At 36.7% G+C, this 12500-nt stretch overlaps 1 protein-coding gene and 1 long non-coding RNA gene across 4 annotated transcripts in view; one reads left to right on the top strand and one right to left on the bottom strand.

Annotated features, from left to right (window-relative positions):
* LOC115219081 overlaps window positions 1-10645 on the bottom strand; it is a 69655-nt gene extending 59010 nt beyond the window's left edge. For both annotated transcript variants that reach the window (XR_005001816.1, XR_003882288.2), the window contains exon 1: window positions 10514-10645. This is a non-coding gene — a long non-coding RNA (uncharacterized LOC115219081). The remainder of the gene's footprint in view (window positions 1-10513) is intronic.
* The window catches only part of LOC115219080 (cytochrome P450 3A24-like), a 119868-nt gene that overhangs the window by 69773 nt on the left and 37595 nt on the right, over window positions 1-12500 (top strand). The window lies entirely within an intron of this gene.

The following is a 12500-nucleotide window of genomic DNA, read 5'->3' on the forward strand; positions in this document are numbered from 1 at the left end:
ATACATACACACATACATACATACATGCATGCACACAGATACACACACACACATATATATATACATACATACATATACTCATACATACACCCACACACCCACTTACATACATACATACTAACAAAACCTAGTGCTCCAATTATTACTGGTATGAATATGAATTCGTAATCTGGATAGAGAAGCTGGTGGTTTCAAAGCAGTTGTCCATAGATGTCCTCTATTCTTTTGATTTTCAAAGATATATTTATATCTGCAGGGCAGCTGACCTCTATAATGGTACATACCTTTTCCCCTCTGTCCCAAACAACAATATCTGGCCTGTTATGCTTACATTTGACAGAAATTTTGATGGTAATATTCCACCAGCATTCCTTGAGGTGGTGTTTATGAATGTATTCCATAACAGAGGGATTTTCCAAGTTTATTTCAGGACAGTCTTTTTTGCGGATGGCATTGTAAATTGTTTTAGCAACAACATCGTGCCGTATAGAGAGGAAGTACTGTGGCGACATTTTAGGAGAGCTGCCAATCATATGCACGATGTCTTCCACAGAAACATGATATAGCCTACACACGCGGTCGCACATGGGGATTACAGGAGCGTCACTGTCTCTCTTGTTGACCAGGTACTTTGTGGCAATCTCCTGCTCCTGGATTGCAAACACATAGCCCTCAAAGTGTGATGTGATGTAGTTAGTGGTCTTGTGTCCAAGAGAGGGTGCACTTCGTGTCAATCCTATTGTCTTCTTCAAGCTTCCAGGTAACATACCCATGCATGGTCTTTTTTTTTTTGTATGCTGAATGCTTTCCATCCAGGTCTTTGCTGAGGTAAGAGAGCCCAGCTGTTTTGGGGCTGTATAGGAGATCATCAGGAAGAGAGTGCTTCTTGAGGAGCTCGCTGCCATCTTGTACAATGTTGCTCACTTCACTTTTCAGTATTGCATTTATATAATTATTTTTGCAGGTGTTGCTTGAGTGATACCATATGGCATTCGGAGGCTGTGTGCACTGATCTCAGGCCTCTACCACCTTCATTTCTTCTTAGGTAGAGCCTAAGGAGAATCTGGATAAACTGGGATTTTCAGAAAGAGAAATCAACCGGTCAATTCATACAAGTGCAATCTGTGAGTAGAGCAGTAAAAATATGCAAGACTTTTTTCAAGTTCCAAATGTGAATTTGTCTGTGTTAACTACATCCCAAAAATGGAGCCTTGTATCTTTGTTGGAAATTGGCTCCCTCCTCAGTGGAAGATTTATAATAATAAAAACAAAGAAGTCACATACATACACATATGAACTCTACTGCAGATTCCATGATTTCTTGCTGAAGAACCTGCTCAGATGATTCGTTTATAAATGATGAAATGTTTGTTAGCTGTTCTTTGCTGACTCCTTGCATCATGTTACCTGCTTTAAATATGTTTGCACTAATTAAATTTTGATTACACTAACTCATCTGAAAGTATCATTGCTAGAGTAAGAACTGGTTGGAGAAAGTTCTGTGAGCTACTACCATTGCTGACATCAAAGGTCTTTTCCCTAAGATTGAAGGGTTGATTGTAAGATGCTTGTGTTAGAACAGCAATGCTGCCTGGTCAAAAGACATGGAACTTGAATATGGAGGACTTGAGAAAACTGGAAAGAAATGTGGCCAGCATGACCCGTTGGATGCACAATGTGTGTGAAAGAATTTGTACAAAGGTGCTGAGTGAAAAACTGGGCATAAGAGGAATCAGATGTATCCAAGAAAGAAGATTGAGATCGTATGGGCCATGTGATGAATGGGCCATGTGATGAATGGGACCAGCAAAAGAGGAAGACCCAGGAAGATATGGGATGACGGATGAGATGACCAGGATCTCTGGCAATATAAGGTTCTCCCCCTCTACAGCAACACTGAGCTCTGGGAGTGCTATACTTTGGGTCCCCCACCTGTTAGTGACTTCTTCCCCTCATGCACTATGCCCTCTTGTTCTCTCTCGCCATTTTCTGTCTTGCAGCTCCTTCTGATCATTTTCTCTCCCTTTTAACTATTATTTTTGAGTAACCATGCAGATCCCTCTGTAGGAACCTGCTCTACCCTAACGCTCTTCTAGTGATTCCTTCATCTCCTAGCATGATGCTGACCCATCCCAGGGATTGTCATCCTGTGAACTGTATAGTAACCTCAATAGTGCAGGTGGCACGTAAAAAAAAGCCCCCAGTCCACATTCTGTAAAATGGCTGGCATTAGGGAGGGCATCCAGCCATAAAAACCATGCCAAACAGACAAGAGAGCTCGATGCAGTCCTTGGATACATCGGATCCTGTCAAACCATCCAGCACACACCAGCATGAAATGATGATGATGATGAGGATGATGATGACGACGACGACAATTATTACACTAACTTTACTGTTATCTCATTAACGTAACTTCTATTTGAGGCTAACCTAGTTTCATATTCACCCCATGTCCTAATGGATAATTTCTATCCCAATCCCGATACAGTGGAAGCCACTTATTGTAATCACTTTGAGATGAATCCTTTCTCAATAATAATAATCTGATGATAACATTAAACAAGTCATAGCTTCAGGTCCACTAATTTTGATAACAATAGGTTGTTGGTAATGTTAACTGATATTATAATTAGCAGCTACTCCTGCACAGACTGAGAACTGTAAGCTGTTAGCCGCTGGTTGTTTATCTACAGTGCAACAGTGTTGATTGGTGTCAATGACATTAAGTTTAATCTCTGAGAAAAGTCCCGAACTTTGCACATTGTTGGTGGCGCATTGCAAAAGCACAAACATTGACACTTTATATTCAGCTACAGCAGCTTCTCATAAATCATTGTCTGACTGATAAATAAAATATTGGTCTCCAATTTTGACACAAGGCCAACAATTTCAGGAAGTTGGGGGCGGGATATATTGATTAGATTACCCCAGTGTTTAACTGATATTTATTTTGTCAACCCTGAAAGGCAAAATTGTCCTTGGAGGAATTTGAACTCAGAACTTAAAGACAGGCGAAATGGCACTAAGAATTTAGCTCAGTCTGCTAACAATTCTGTCAGCTCACCACCTTTAATAAATGATAAAATATTAATGTCAAGATAGAGTTTTACAATATCTACCAATGTTGTAGATGTTTCTAAAGAGTCTACAAGCAAACAATTGGAAAAGGAAAACTTTGTAAATATTCCTCTAATGCCAGACAAAGAAGATGGAACCAGGAGGAAATTTGCCAAAGATTTCAGAGTTTACATGGAGTGAATGATAATGTTTTAAACACCTTCATCCTGAATTTAACTTAATCAGTGAAATGGGCAAAATGATGTGGAATCCTCTTTCAATCACTGTGGAACAATCCAACTATGACTCCCCAGCTGGTTTACCTATTGCTGATTCTGTTTGTTGTTTGGATAAATTTAAAAAATAACACAAAAATACACAACATAGGGTAAAAAAAATATGTAAAAGATTTTGTATAATTACAAAGGAAAAGGTTCATTGATTAATTAACCCTATTAAGGAGTTGATACTTTATTTTGTTGACCCCAGATGGATGAAGGGGAAGTTAACCTCAGCAAGATTTGAGCTCATAATTGTAAGAGCTGGAAGAAAGGCCACAAAGAATCTTGTCTAACTCTCAAAAAATTCTGCCAATTTCCTGCCCTCTTATTGTCTCTAACATAGGAACAAAGACAGCATTTTGGAGTGGTTTAAAATTATGCTTTCTTAGTTGGAATTTATCAAGAAAGCTAGAATACAACTTTAAGAAATGGCCATCTATTTCAAAACCAGTTCAATTGTAGACAGTACCAACGAAAGACTAGTTTTTATATATTTACAACAAATCTGTGTTGTATTGTCCATGCCTTTCCAAATCAAACTCACAAACAGGTTTGAACTTATCACTACCAGCCACTAAAACACTCAGCAATTATATAATGATCCCATTAGTGTCAGTAGTAAACTGTACTCTTCGCGCTATCTTTTTCCATCAAGATTAAATAGGTTATACTGAGTTAAGTGCCTTGGCCTTCATTTAGTAAAGTTTTGGTGAAGGGAAATGTACTATTGACACTTCTACTGATAAAATGACTTTTTATTCATCTAACCCTTTGTGTCACTCCTACACTATTTTTAGATGTACTTTTATGAATTATGTACTCTAATAAGCAGTATGCTTTTGTACTCTAAATAGAGTGTACTTGTTTATACAATGTACAGATACAATGGCCTCAACAGTTCTAGTCTTGGATGGTAACCAGTTATCAATAAGACCGCCAAGGTACCATTTAAAGATGAGAGAAAGAAATGTTCACCTCTGGTCAGGTACTGACCCCAGTAAAATGCAATTAGGATTCACAACAGAGTCCGAAAGCCATATATCTGTGACATTATTACTGACACTACTGCCATACATCTTTACATTCGAAAATTGTCTTCATCCTTTCATTACCAACCTGGCTGAAACCGGCCCTGGTTCTGAGTACAAATGTCTTCTTTTCATAAGTTTTGAATCAAAATCTTCCACCAAATTTTAGTCACAATTTACGTTCCTAACACTAGCTGAACGATAAAGTTATTTTACTGTATTCTTTGTTATATTTAAAGTAATTGAAAGAAATACAGAGCATCTCAAGATAAATACAGTAGCGAAAGGTTTAAGGAAGCAGGGACATATAGGATAACATCATTACCACCATCATCATCACTTTCCCTGCTGGCATCGGTTGGATAGTTTGCCATGGAACTGACCCGACTCCAGTTGTCTGTTACGGCATGCTTTCTATGGCTGGATGCCCTTCCTAATGCCAACCACGTGCTGGGTGCTTTTCAACATGCCACCAGCACAGGTGTATTTATACAACACTGGTACAGGTGTGTTTATGTAGCAATGGCACAGGTGCTTTCTATGTGGCACTGGTTACCTGAAACAACAAGCCTGTATGTGTAGAAGACTGCGATTTTACATAGCTTGATGCATCTTATCAAGTACAGCAAATTGCCATGTCTCCTGGTCCCTGGTCATTTTCTCGGTCATGACTGGAAAGTTTTTGACCCTCGGTCAGCTGGATCTGAGCTGCAGCTAAAGCTGTTCATAGTAAATCTCTTTCTCTTAAACATTTCTAATACAGACACAAGGCCATATGTTTGGGGGAATGGTAGAGGAACAAAAGTCTCAAACAGCCTCAGAAAAATACCTTAGACTGCCTGGAATTTGATCACCATTATCAAAATATCATACAGGAATTCATAAAATAATAGAGTAAAACACAAGATTATATATGATACTAGACTACCCGTGACCCGTTGGGTCACCTGGAAAGTCTGAGTTTCTCAGCAACAGAGTTTTGTTTCATGGTTTTTTTTTCCTTTTCCAGGTTATTTCACATGCTTTCAACGAATGTGACATCAAAATCACACATAAACAGCTTCTTTCTCAAGAAAAGGAAAGATTTAGCTGCTATTTCTTGCATGCCCTGCAACCATGTAACAGGTATTTCAGCTCCTTTATCACAAATACCTGTTACGTGATAGCAGGGCGTGCTAGAAATAGCAGCCAAATCTTTAAAGCTGAGATACGTTGAATGCACTCGAAAAAATCTTTAAGCAATTGTATTCCCTTGGGGTGATCTTTCGCTTTGACTCTCAGAACTGTCATCTGAATCAGCTGGTTTTGTTCGTTAATTTCCATAAAAATCTTTTATTTATTTACTTTTATTTTAAAGTGAAAGAGAGTACCACTTACACATACATGAGAACACACACATTCACTCACTCACTCACTCTCTCTCTCTCTCTCTCTCTCTCACACACACACACATCCATTTCATATACACGTACATACATCTTTCACTTTAAAACAAACGTAAATAAATGAAAAATTTTAACAGAAATTAATGAACTCCAGATGACAAGCAAAAGATTGCCTTCACTTCAAAATAATTTAGAAGACAACATTAAAATATTGTCTGTTTAAAGAAAGCTAAAATATAAATACTTACTGTACAAACAACTTATATTTTTGAAATTACATTCATTTAAAAATATTTCTAAATGATTAAGATATTGTGTACATCAAGAAGTTTTTTTTTTTTTCTTAGAGAGCATGAAGACTATGTGTGTGTATATGTCACAGATAGCAGACGTGTGTTTGTGTTGATTGACTAGCTATGACATTCATTATATGTGTGCGTATTCTGTATGTCTGTATGTGTGTTGACGTCACGGAAGCCATGTTTTTTTCTTTCATCAAGAAATAACAAGCAAAAATTGTATTTAATCATTTTCATTAATAAATAGAGGTCCAGTTACCACAAAAATTTGTACTGCACTGCTGGAAGTTAGTATGAAAATAAATTTGAAAAAATAATTAAGATAAAATATACTATTTCTGAGATTATTCAGGTACACACAAACATATCTTAGTATTATTAAGACGAATTTCTCATGATTTATTTATGGGAAAAGGTAATTTTCTTTTATCTATACAACTCCTTGTATGGAAACATATAATATCAAAATCTTTTAATTCTATGTATGGAAACATATAATATCTTAAAGTACTGAATCATAACTGAGGAAATATTAGCTAATACAATTACTTTGGTCCAACTGACCCTTTGCACTACTTCACTGTATTAGCATGGCTTAAATAATTATATTGTTTGAGGTTTTGTTTTACATGAGGATGCTCTTCCTGTCACTACACCTTAATTGTTTTTCAAGTAAAGGATCCCTTATTGCATGTATTTCAAGACACAAAGCCAGCAGATACTTGATTGACAGGGAAAGTGCTAACAACACTGCTCATGACGAACAGCTTTATGGATTATAATTGTAAACAAGCACACAACCAAACACATGTACACACACACACACATGTGCTTACACACACACACAAATACATATACATACACACAAACATACAGTCACACATACATGTGAGTGTGTATGTGTGTTAAAGTGTACAATATTATATATCCATTGCAGTCAATCTTACCAATCAGTTTCACACTGGTTATTAAAACCAGATGTTAGATAACTGCACAGTTAAGTAGTACCATGTATTCTTCAGAGATGACAGATATGGAAAAGCATACTGTTCTCTGTTATTGGAGATGAAAAATCTTGCATCTGGTGTATATGGGTGCTGTGAAAATTAATGAAAGAAAATAATGGAGGTGAACTGAGCAAGGGTTTTTATCAATAGTTGTGTCCTCTGAGATGCTGTAAGGCAGCAAGAGTTTTCCGAAAATATGTGCAGGGGTTAGGAGTTGGTATTTCTATATGGTTGGAATGTGTGTTGGGCTTTTTTGTGGAGGTGCTGTACTGGTATCAGAATCTTTAAGCCTATGTTTGGATGCATATGTGTATGTGTTGGTTAAACTTTGCTGGGTTCTCAGGCTATGATGGTGGGAAGGCCAAGGGTGGAGAATCTACAGATTACAGTCATGATGGGGCTCATAGATATGATAGTATATATCTTCTTTCATATGGGCAAGGGCTAAAAATTTCATTTCTGCAGCTTAGGTAGATGTCAAGGGGCTGCGGATTTTTTAATATGATTCTTTTCTCAGATAAACATAATCTGCATTTTCTTCTGCTTATTAAAATAAGCCTTGCACTTATCTAAGACTTTTCAGTTTATGTTGTACTCTGTGGTACTTTCCTTTATTGACCATACAAATCTAGCCAGATCTGTAACATTTCATCTCCCATGGATATTGAAGGAGGACTTATAGTTATTGAAGCTAGTTCTGAAAGGACTGACCATTGCTCCCACATATTTGGCTGCCTCTTTGGGCAATGTAACAAGGGAACAGTCGATTATGAGATGGGAGAGTCAAAGGTAAAGAACATGCTGATTATAGTCTAATGAAAAAAAATGTACCCTGTTTATATTCAAGATAGTTACAGAACTGTTAAATATTTCATTGAAGAATCAACTACTACAAAGAAGAATTGGAAATATAAAATCGTTTAATGAAGAATTCCATCTTGATAATGATACCAAAAACAAATCTAAATATGAAGTGAATTGTAGAAACCTTATGGAAGATATAAACCATTGTCTAATTTTAGAAGTTTGAAGACAAAGTTAGACAAACATAGAAAAGGATGCTGTTATATTTTTCTATATTTAAAAGATACCATTGTCATCCTTATCATCATCATCATCATCATCATCATCATTATCATTATTATCATCATCATCATCATTCAACTCCAATTTTCCATGCTTGCATGCTTCACACAGAATTTATTGAGGCAGATTTTCTGTGGCTGAATGCGATTCCTGCCACCAAGCCATAACTGTTTCTAAGCAAGGTACTATATCTCATGGCCAAACATGTTTACATGGAAGAGTACAAAGGAAGGACATTGCTTGTATAATGGAGACACTAAAAGACAAGATATACACACTCACAGACACACCATCATCATCATCATCATCATCATCATCGCTCTCATCATCCCTTTTGTTTTAACAACTGTCCATACTGGAATTGGTTACATTCCTTTAAAACCTGTGAAACCTAACAGTCCAGCATATAAGATCCCAGCTTCTAACCATTTCTTCTTCTGCCACAGACATCTTCTCCTCTACAGTTCTTTTATTTATTTTCCTCCACTTATAAGTCATTAATATCCACTGTCCACTCACACTACCTCCACCACCCCCTCCTCGACACATTCACACAGCTCTATGTCCCCCTCAAGCCACTTTCTAATCCTCCTTGCACTCACCCTTTCAGTCAAACGTCCACTGTACCACCACCACCAAATCACATCGATCTGATTGATTGTTTAACCAACACATTAAACAAATGACCAATCAGTCAATTGGTCAGATATTTACCCAATTAACTAAAAATAAAGAAAGGATATTGAACCGGTGTGTGTGTTATTGCTATTATTGGCGTAATGACACTCCCAAGAAATGGCAAGGTTTGTTTCAACATGAGAATTCACAAGAATCTTACAAACTAAATACAGAAACAAAGTAAAATATAATATGCATCACAAAGTTTTGTCAGTGAACAGGTCACAGTCTCAAAGCGACGAAAATATTTTGACAAATTAAATTTAAATGTTGAAGTGAATCTAACGGTTTTTGTGTGTTTCTTAAATGGCTTATAAACACCTTCCACACTGCAATTGTTTTCGTTCCAGCACACGATCACAGATCAGGTCACTCGCTATGCAAGTACATCACTGTAAAAAATATAATATCTTAGTCAGAAAACAAATTCTTCTGAGAGCCGTCTTCTGTCTTCAAGCAATGAAATAATATTTTGAGTCTCCTCTGGCGGCAAAATGTCATGTTAAAGTCTACGAGGCTTCAACAGATAAGTTATAATGAACGAATAAAGAAATCATTTAATTTTGTCTTCTACCCCTATGGTAATTCACTCACAATTGATATTAATATGGTCTTTTATTTTTCTGCCTGCTTCTGTCACTGGACTGTGGCCATGCTGGGGCACCACTTTGAGTAGATTAGTTGAACAAACAAAAAAAGAACATTACATTTTCTTATTTTAATCTGGTGCTTGTTCTATTGGATTTTTTTTGCCCAACCACTTAGTCATGGAAAGATAAACAAACCAGCACTGGTTATCATGCAGTGGGGGAGGGGACAAACAGAAACACACATGTATGTATATATATATATATATATATATATATATATAATATATATATATATATATATATAAATATACATACATACATGCATACATATATATATATATATATATATACACACACACATACATGCATACATACATATATATACACATACATACATACATACATACATGCATGCATGCATACACACATGCATACACGAAGCATGGAATAAACTACCTGTATAGTTGTCAGTTGTTGGGACACTACATCCTTCAAAATTTCCATATTTTCTGAAATTTACAACCGTACACTCGATATACCCCCACCACCACCACGACCACCTTTTTCCCTAAACGATTCTTCCACTGTTCCCTTTCTGTGTATCATTTTATGTACAGTTCATGCAATTTTGGCTACTTTTTCTGAGGAGTTGCCATGCACGTGAGCACTAAATAAGCTCATTATTACTATTACTATTATTAGTATAATGTAATAAATGACAGGCGTCTACACAATTACCATCTATGAAATCCATTCAGAAGGCATTGGTTAGCTGAAAGCTAAAAAGAGAAGACACTTGCCCAAAGTGTTGTGCTGTAGGATTGAACTGGAAAGCATCTTGTTACAAAATGAACTCTTTAACCACACGGCCACTTCTTTTCCAACAAAGTCTTCAACTTCTAATCCACTTTTTGGGGAAGTCAGAATGGAAATGTTTAATTTTAAAGATTAAAAACAAAAAAATAATCAATTTGTTGTAATTATTCTTGAAGATATAGAAAATAATTAATGACATTGTAATCAACGAAAATAATAATTAATGAGTTGGAAACGTGTGGCCTTGGCAATAAAATCTGACCTCTAAATGAATTTCACTTACCTGACATCGGAGGAAAAAAAGCTTTTCAAGGAGAAGCGGCCGAGGAGAGAATTTTCCCTGTCTCTTTTCAGTCATTGTAACGTTAACATGACAAATGAGACAATTAAAGAGCAGGGGTTGGGGGAAGGGCCGGCGGCGACTGAAACCAAATGTCAATGCCTGATAGCAGATCTTGTTATCTCTCAGCTTAGAGTACAACACCGAAACAAAAACCAGAAAAAAAAAAAAAACTGTATTATTAGCTGTCCTTAAAATATATTCATTGAAATTCACTGACATCTATTTGTTCATTACTGGCTGAAGCAACTTCAATATGGTTTATATATATATATATATATATATATATATATATGTGTGTGTGTGTGTGTGTGTGGGTGTGTGTGTGTGTGTTGCTTTGTTTTGTTTTTCATGAAAGCATAACTATAGAGTTAAAAATTTCAGCTTGCAACCTCCCGATTCAGGGTGCAACTACACTGTACTGCAACCGGGGTAGTGCAACCTACTGCAGCATGGGCAAGTGTCTTCTGTTGTAGCCTCAAATTGATCAGGAGCTTGTGAATAGAATGGTTAGAGTACAATATGTGTGTGTGTGTGTGTGTGTGTGTGTAATTCTGTCCAGGTTGACTTTGCCTTTCATCATTTCGGGGTCGATAAATTAAGTACCAGTTGCGTACTGGGGGTCGATCTAATTGACTGGTCCCCTCCCAAAAAATTTCGGGCTTTGTGCGTAGAGCAGAAAAGAATATACATGTGTGTATATGTTTATATGTGTGTGTATATATATATATATATAGAGAGAGAGAGATAGACAGACAGACAGACAGGCAAACAGATAGAGAGACAGAGACATGTTACCCACTTTCCTCTTACACCACACCTGCCTCTCTTCCCACATACTTTTGCAACCTACCCAACCACTTGCTCTCTCTCTCTCTCTCTCTCTCCCACCTCTTTCTCTCTTATCCTTCTGTCTACTCTATCATCATTACTGGTCACCCCACCCCCACTCCTTATCTACCTCTCAACACTATCCAATCTCTACAGTTGTCACCTACTCTCCCCTACCTCCACTCGAGGTTCTTCTCCCTTCATTCACATCTACTCACCTCATACCTTAAGACTGCACACAGCTACCCCATCAAGACTATTTTTATCTCTTCCGCCTTACTATTATCACCACCCCTTCTCTCTCTTTTAAGATATGAGTAGCCATGTCAACGTGGACTTGTCAATTCATTTCAGCAGACTCTGATGAAATTGTACTAATGTCACATAAATGTAAATTTAATATGCAAATTTATAATTCAATTATTGAGCATTAATTGAAACGGCTGTAAGAAGCGAAGATGACCAATTTGTTAATAATAAACAATTGTTAACTTCCTTATCTCCATTTCCTTTTCTTCTTTTAACTGGATATAAACTTTATATAGGGTGGTGGTGGTGGTGGAAGAAGGGGTAAGTGTTGGCGAATCAAGTGGTAAATCGAAAGAGGGAGAGAGACAGTAAGGCAGAGAGGAACGGGGCCAGAGTTAGGGTGGTCAGGCATAGAACATAAGAGAGAAAAATATTCTTTGGGATTTTGGGTCTCATAACTTAATGAAACAGCAAATGCCGATAATAGTGAAATAGAATTGAAAAGTCTTAGAGTTTTCGGTCAGCCAATCTGTGACAAAATTAGAGAAAAAGTGACAATGTGAAAAACTTGAATAGATGAATATGTGACGATTAACAGATACGCATGAACTTCAGACAACAACAAAGGAGATGAAACTATTAAAACTATGTTTACATGGTATAATGATAAATAATCAACTTCGTTATCTTCATTTCTTTTCTTCTTTTAATTGGATATAAACTATATGCTTAATATTTATTTATTGTTTTAAGGGAAATTCATTCCGCAACAAGACTAGGTATTGAACCAGTATTTCCTTGCATGCAGCCATCCCTTCACGAGGTTAACATATCCTTGAATTAAATTTTG

Source organism: Octopus sinensis, linkage group LG14, assembly GCF_006345805.1.
Source record: "Octopus sinensis linkage group LG14, ASM634580v1, whole genome shotgun sequence".
In the NCBI taxonomy this organism is placed as follows: Eukaryota; Metazoa; Mollusca; class Cephalopoda; order Octopoda; family Octopodidae; genus Octopus; species Octopus sinensis.